The sequence below is a fragment of the Gavialis gangeticus genome, unplaced genomic scaffold (genome assembly GCF_001723915.1).
Source record: "Gavialis gangeticus isolate Ggan-Ray unplaced genomic scaffold, GavGan_comp1, whole genome shotgun sequence".
Taxonomy (NCBI): domain Eukaryota; kingdom Metazoa; phylum Chordata; order Crocodylia; family Gavialidae; genus Gavialis; species Gavialis gangeticus.
In genome coordinates, this window is record NW_017728997.1 from 8,191,917 (window position 1) to 8,198,374 (window position 6,458).

Consider the following 6,458-nt stretch of genomic DNA (forward strand, 5'->3'; position numbering starts at 1 on the left):
CAACTCCTTCAGCACCCTTGGGTACATTGCATCTAGCCCCATGGACTTGTACATATCCAAGTTTCTAAATAGTCCCTAACCAGTTCCTTTGCCATGGTTGGCTTCTCAGCTCCTCCCTAAACTGTGCTGTCAGGTGCTGAAGTCTGGGAGCTGACCTTGCCTATGAAGACTGATGTGAAAAAGGCATTGAGTACTTCAGCCTTTTTTTGTATCCTCTGTCACTAGTTTGCCTCCCCCGTTTAGTAAAGGACCTACCCTTTCCCTGATACTCCCTTTGTTGTTGACATACTTGCAGAAATCCTTCATGTTCCTTGCTAGCTGCAACTCCAATTGTACTTTGGCCTTCCTGATTTCATTCCCGCATGCCTGGGCAATACTCTTATGCTCCTCCCTAGTTGTTTGTTGAAGTTTCCACTTCTTATAAGCTTCCTTTTTGTGATTTAATTAACTGAAGAGTTTCCTGCTAAGCCAAGCTGGCCTTCTGCCATACTTCCTAGTCTTCCTGTACATCAGGATGGTTTGTTCCTGTGCTCGCAGTATGATTTTCTAAAGTACATCCAACTCTCTGGGACTCCTCTCTCCCTCAGACTGACCTCCCAGGGCATCCTGCCCATGAGTTCCCTGAGTGAGCTGAAGTCTGCTTTTCTGAAGTCCAAACTCCATACTCTGTTGCTCTCCTCAATTAGTCACCTCCACAGTAACATCTCGTGTAGACATGCCCAATATATTCCCAAGTTCTGCCACTACTAGAACAGCAGTTGTTCCATCTGTCCATATCCCATTTTTTTTATCATATCAAAAAGAAGAAAAGTCTACCATAGTCATTCATTAACAGCTGTCTCTAGTTTTTCAATTCATAAAGAATATCTTGTATATTTCCAAAATGTTGCAGGAATGAGATGATAATACATAAACTAATCAGTTCATGGATTTCTAAAAGATTCCAATTCATAGTCTGTTGTATTTTTCCAGTGGTCCCACCTGTATTACAGGGATTTGCAAAATGTTGCATTATTGAATTCTGCTTTTGTTCCTTATTAACTGAGAAAAAATTCTGATTTAAAACAGCTAAGTATAGTAGTATGCAACTTTCAAAATCTCTCTTGAGTTGACAACCCCTTTCACAGCACGCCTTGTGTGGTTATAAAATATACTGAGCTACAACATAAATTACTAGACATGATTAGCAAACAGACAAAGTTGCAGGTAACCCAAACCCACTCATGTACTCTTGTATTCCTCATATAACATTTCTCCATCCATAACCCCTGGCTTCAATTTTTTTCTGTAACCTTTCTTTTTTACCCATAACCCCAGGTTCCAAATGAGCTCAGATTGCATTTCTTCAGTGGCAGTTTCCACAGTAGTTGGTGGTACTTCAGAACTTCCTGAGTGTCTACTGTCTTCTAAATTTGTATGTACACTTGAAAGGATTTCCTTGTTCAGTACTTCTGAGTCAGTACCCCACTGCCAAATTTAATCCTTTCCACATTCTTACTGCTCCCTACTTTCCTTCAAACTAATATAATTCAGTACAGGTACGTAGATCAATTCACACGTACATAAGCACTCTAGCTAAACTCAGCTGGCCCATGCTCTAAACTACAGCCAGAACTAGGTAATGTCGTTTCCACTGTGCCCACCAAACTCTATACAGAAGAGAATCTATCCTATTTTTCTTTTGCCATTATTAGGCATGGTTTGAAAATAAGACACATGGGCCATGCACAGACAGTCAAAAAGCCCAAGGCTGAATCAGTTCAGTCTTTGCAGGTTAGTCTAAGCTGCATAGATTGAACTGATAAGCAAGTGAACAGACATTCACTTTTGATTCTGGAAATGCAGCCACATGCCTGCAGTGGCTGACGCCAGAAGCTGGGGAGCAGGGGAAAGGCACAAGAAAATCCTTCCATGCTTGGCTGGAGCAGACAGCTTGGGCCAATGCCAGCCCACCCACCCTGTGGGAGGTGCAGAGGAGGTGCAAAGCATCCTGAGATACTGGGGGACTGTGAGTTAACTTGAAACCAGAGGGGACCTGGGACAGAAGTTCAATAATCCTATTTAACCTAAATCAATTAAGTTGGCTACTACATTCATCCAGGTTCATCGTAAACTGGTTTTGGCTTTTTGGAAAGCAATTTATGTGCACTGAAGGTCTGATGTGTAACAGATTTGAACTGGTTTTTGATCACATATCCCGGTTTGTGTAATTTCTGCTCCTAGCCTTGGTTATGTAATCAACTTTGCCTGAATGCACTTGAAAAGATCTCATTCATCAGTTGAATAAGTTTTGTTGAGGTTTATTGGTTAAACTGAACTAATGCACACACACATGCACATACACAGATCATAACAAATGAAGCACAAATTAAGTCTGTCCACTCCTCCTTCCTGAAATGAGGCCAGGTTATACTTAACATGCACCTTGGTAAACAAGTTTATTTAATCAAAGCCACATTGGTGGGTCATATACAGAACCTAATTAAGTACAAAGGCCAGTCCAGTTATTTTTGTGGTGAAAGCTGTCATCCAATACAAAAAAAGGCTGGCAGAATTGAGACCAAAATAAACATACATCCCTCAAGTTTCCCCACTGACATTTGAATGATGTCTATACATCACAAACACTGTACTGACACAGATGTATTGCAATAAGCTACAGACAAAAAAAAATCCACTCTGTACTTGAGATAGTTCTCTCTCTCAGTAATACCATTTTCAGGAGGTTACTTTTGGTTTCTACTAAGATAGTATTGGCCTTGAATTCCTTTGCTCAATTCTGTTTTTAAGATAAGTTAAGGGAACTGAGAACTGAATTGAGTTGCTCAGTTCTAGTGGCATTAGCTATAGCTAGACAGTCTATAAAGAGAGGAACAACCATTCTGAGTCTCATTCACAGCCTGACAGGTGCAGACAGAAGTGCAGCTCTGAGCTGTAGCTCAGAACCATTTCTGTAAAGTGTTCTGAGTTACAATGTTACCCCAGACCAAACAGAAGTTCACGGTTGGTTCCAGGGGTGAGGGGAATGTAGGTGCCAGCTGCGAGCCTGAAGCCAGGCTCCCATTGCAATGGCCATGGCCATGGCTCTCTGCCAGTTCTCACTGTTTTTCAGGATGGGAGGGGGGACAAGGCAGCAGAGGGAGCTTGTTCTTGGGGCTCCCCAGCTGGTGCTGAAGGGTGGGATGGGTGAATTGGAGCCCTCCCCACCTCAGGTGGGGGGTTTCTCCAATACTCTCACCTCTCCCTCCCGGGTGGGTTGAAAAACCTCCAGACTGAACTCCCTCCTCTCCCTTTCCCTCCCTCCCATTCTGAAAACAGCAACAGGCTGGAAGCTCTGCAGACGCAGGTTACAGAAAACGCTACATTTTGAAATGCCTTTATCTGATACCTCATGCAATGAGATGTCAGATTTTCATCCAATCAGCCATTTTTATAAGCTGTCTGCTGCCATGCACTTGTGTTTGATCATGGCTATAGACTGCTTTCTGTGACCAGATCTGGGTGACAATTGTCACTTCTTTCTGCACCCATAAATTGTGATTTTTCAAGGGTGGCATCTTCTTTACCTATCAGGAAAGGAGAAGATTTCCCAGGACATTTACAGAGGTGCATTAAGAACTGAACAAGTTCAGACCTGGGTTCAGGTTCTGTTTCTGCTCACAAGGTTCAGTGAAACATGTGGACCCCTGCTTCCTATTTCTCCAGGAACAACAGCCTGAAGGGTCTGGTCTCCTAGTTTCTGAAACTCTTTGGTACTAGCAACAAAGAACCTTCACTAATACCCAAAATGTAATTCACTTTACACTTTAATGCACCAAATGATGAAAACAAAAGGCGATAGAGACCCTTCAGGTAACAAGGCAGTGTTTGCTTTCATTACTAGACTCTGATTTCTACCTGACCTTATTTCCTTTGGGCAATAACCTGCAAGGTATTTAAATAAAGCTGCCAGATGCAGAAGTATTATCTTAAAACTGACATTTACTTACTGCAGTCACATGACATTGATCAGGGACACAAAGGGTTATTTTCCAACACTTACCAGGGTTTCACCCAGCCACTATTACTACAGCCCTTTGTCTCTCTCCATTCAGAATGGGAGCTTTGCCGGAGTAAAAGCTGCTCTAAAAGTTGGCTCTAAAACTTTAGAACAGGTTCATTTCTCAAATTAAAATGTTATAGGCCTCTTGCTGTCAGTGCAGTTTCCAGACACACCAAGTTGTTATCGCTTTTACTGACTCAACTGCCTACAACCCTCTCTGCAGCTGTGATGGTCCCATACAACAGTTCAAAGGTTTGTTGCACCCCTGGCTCCTAGGGAAACACCAACCATGGCTTATGGACAATATTTTCATTCTCCTCTACCCAGCTCTTTCAGCCAGGCCATTTAACTTTCCACTCCATCCAACTAAACTTTTATATGGCTCCATTTATGATTGCTACATCTGCCAAGACTCAGTCATAATTTTATTTGTCAGGCAAACTGTCACCGGGTTTAAAGCAGTTCTTATGTAAGACTGTGAAAGCTTCATTAAAAGAAACACTAAAAACCTTGGGGAAAGCACCTGTGGGAGGAAAACACACCAAGAAATGCAGAAACTGAGTTTCGAGTAAACCCCTGTAAGTAGAAGAGGAGAAATCTAGTGTCAAATGACCTCTGCAGGTCACCGTATTTTTCAGATGCAGATTGCAATAAATTACATGCAGCCTAAATTTAGTTGCTAGACACACATAATTATGTGGGAAACCTACATTACACATGCTTAAGCTGCCAGGGGGTCAGATGGGTCTGTAATTTATTTGATAGTAACCATATCCACAATAGTAGTGCTAAATTCCAGTATTAACATACAAAAAAAAAGTCATCACAGCTTTGGAAATTAATAAAACAGGAGTGCAGGGAAGGGAGTTGAGGGGGGCGGGGAAGGAAGCAGGTGGAAAACAGGTGGCAAGGCTAGTGACAGTTTCATCTTGGGCTTTTTTAGACAATGTTTTAGATGAAATTGCAATCTGGGTTTATTCCGTGCGCTGTTAGTTCACTGCCCTCTACTGACCATTTGTTAGATTAAACCACACGTGAGCTCTGTGCTCGCTCCCCACAGCAGCTGCTCATCCCCAATCCCCATTTCAGCATGAGAAGCACAGCATTAAAATTAGAAGGAGAAACCCTAACACATACTTCACCCTGGATGACCATTTTTTAAACACAGCTACATGCTCCAGGGAAATTTGGGTTCAATAATATACACTGGGACCGCTCCTTAAATAGAGGGAATATCATCTCCTTGTACATGATGGGTCTTGTGACTGAATTTAAGATCGAAACAAAGGGTCCTCTGCTTACTACTTCACTGTTAAAATAATGTATTCTTTTCTCTCTCAAGAACTAAAGTAAAAGTTACAATTTTGGCATATTAGGAGGAGGTATGGGAAAGTGAAATCAAGGCGAAAAGACACATCCTGACACTCAAGACAATTATTTACTTTGCAACCAGACTCTGATAATAACCAGGTTACTCGCAAGTTAAGGTAGTAAAGGTGAGTAAGGACAGCACAACACTGGGACACTAAAGCCCCACATACATGAGAAGCCTCTTGAAAATGATTTGTATAAATCTGTTAATTTTTTAACTGAGGCAAATGTAAATAGTATGCAAAACTGAGAAAACTCTTTTTCACATTTATAAATTTGAATCCAAGCCTTATACTCGATAGCACTCAATTGGGTTTTCTTTGCTAATAGACAAACAGTGCTAAAACCAGCGGAAAAAATTCTCTAGGTAAGATTCAGGTATATTTGTCACAATGCCATAAAATCCAGTAGTAGCACCATTTGAGCTAGAAATAATATAATATTTAGGAAAGCCTATACAACTCGGCGCTGTTCTTACAGTGGATAGCAGATGGCTGAATGCTGTAACTACATCCAGCCCCATGGAAGCCAAGTGACAGATCAAGGAACTATTATCTGAAAAAATGAGATGTAAATAATTAGAAGTGTTGTGGGAGGGGAAGAAAATTGGAGCCATCACTAAGAGCTGGCAGTAGCCTTGGCTCAAAGCTTGCCCCACACAGATTTTAAAATATAGGCAGCATTTTTTAATTATTTTTTATGTAATTTAAAGTACCGTAACTGGAGAACATGCAATGTGTCCAGCAGAGCTATACCTGGCAGGCATGCCCTTTGTACCCTAGGAAAAATGTACTCATCAGTAATGCAGTCTCTTTTGGAAAATATCAGATCCAATTCTCACTAGTGGAGATTTCAGAGATTTCGTAGACATCAGGGCTGGAGGGACCTTGGAAGCTCGAGTTCAGCCCCTTGCCCCAGGGGCAGGAAGTCAGCTAGTCTCATAGTCCATGGAAATAAGTGATGAAAACATTTCTTAAATGTGTGTGTGTGTGTGTGTGTGTGTGTGTGTGTGTGTGTGTGTGTGTGTGTGTGTGTGTGTGTGTGT

At 41.7% G+C, this 6,458-nt stretch overlaps 1 long non-coding RNA gene across 1 annotated transcript in view; it reads left to right on the top strand.

The window, feature by feature from the left end:
• Positions 1-2,938: 2,938 nt before the first annotated feature.
• LOC109288885 overlaps positions 2,939-6,458 on the top strand; it is a 5,802-nt gene continuing 2,282 nt past the window's right edge. Inside the window, exons 1-2 of the long non-coding RNA XR_002095237.1 lie at positions 2,939-3,027; positions 4,776-4,778. This is a non-coding gene — a long non-coding RNA (uncharacterized LOC109288885). The remainder of the gene's footprint in view (positions 3,028-4,775; positions 4,779-6,458) is intronic.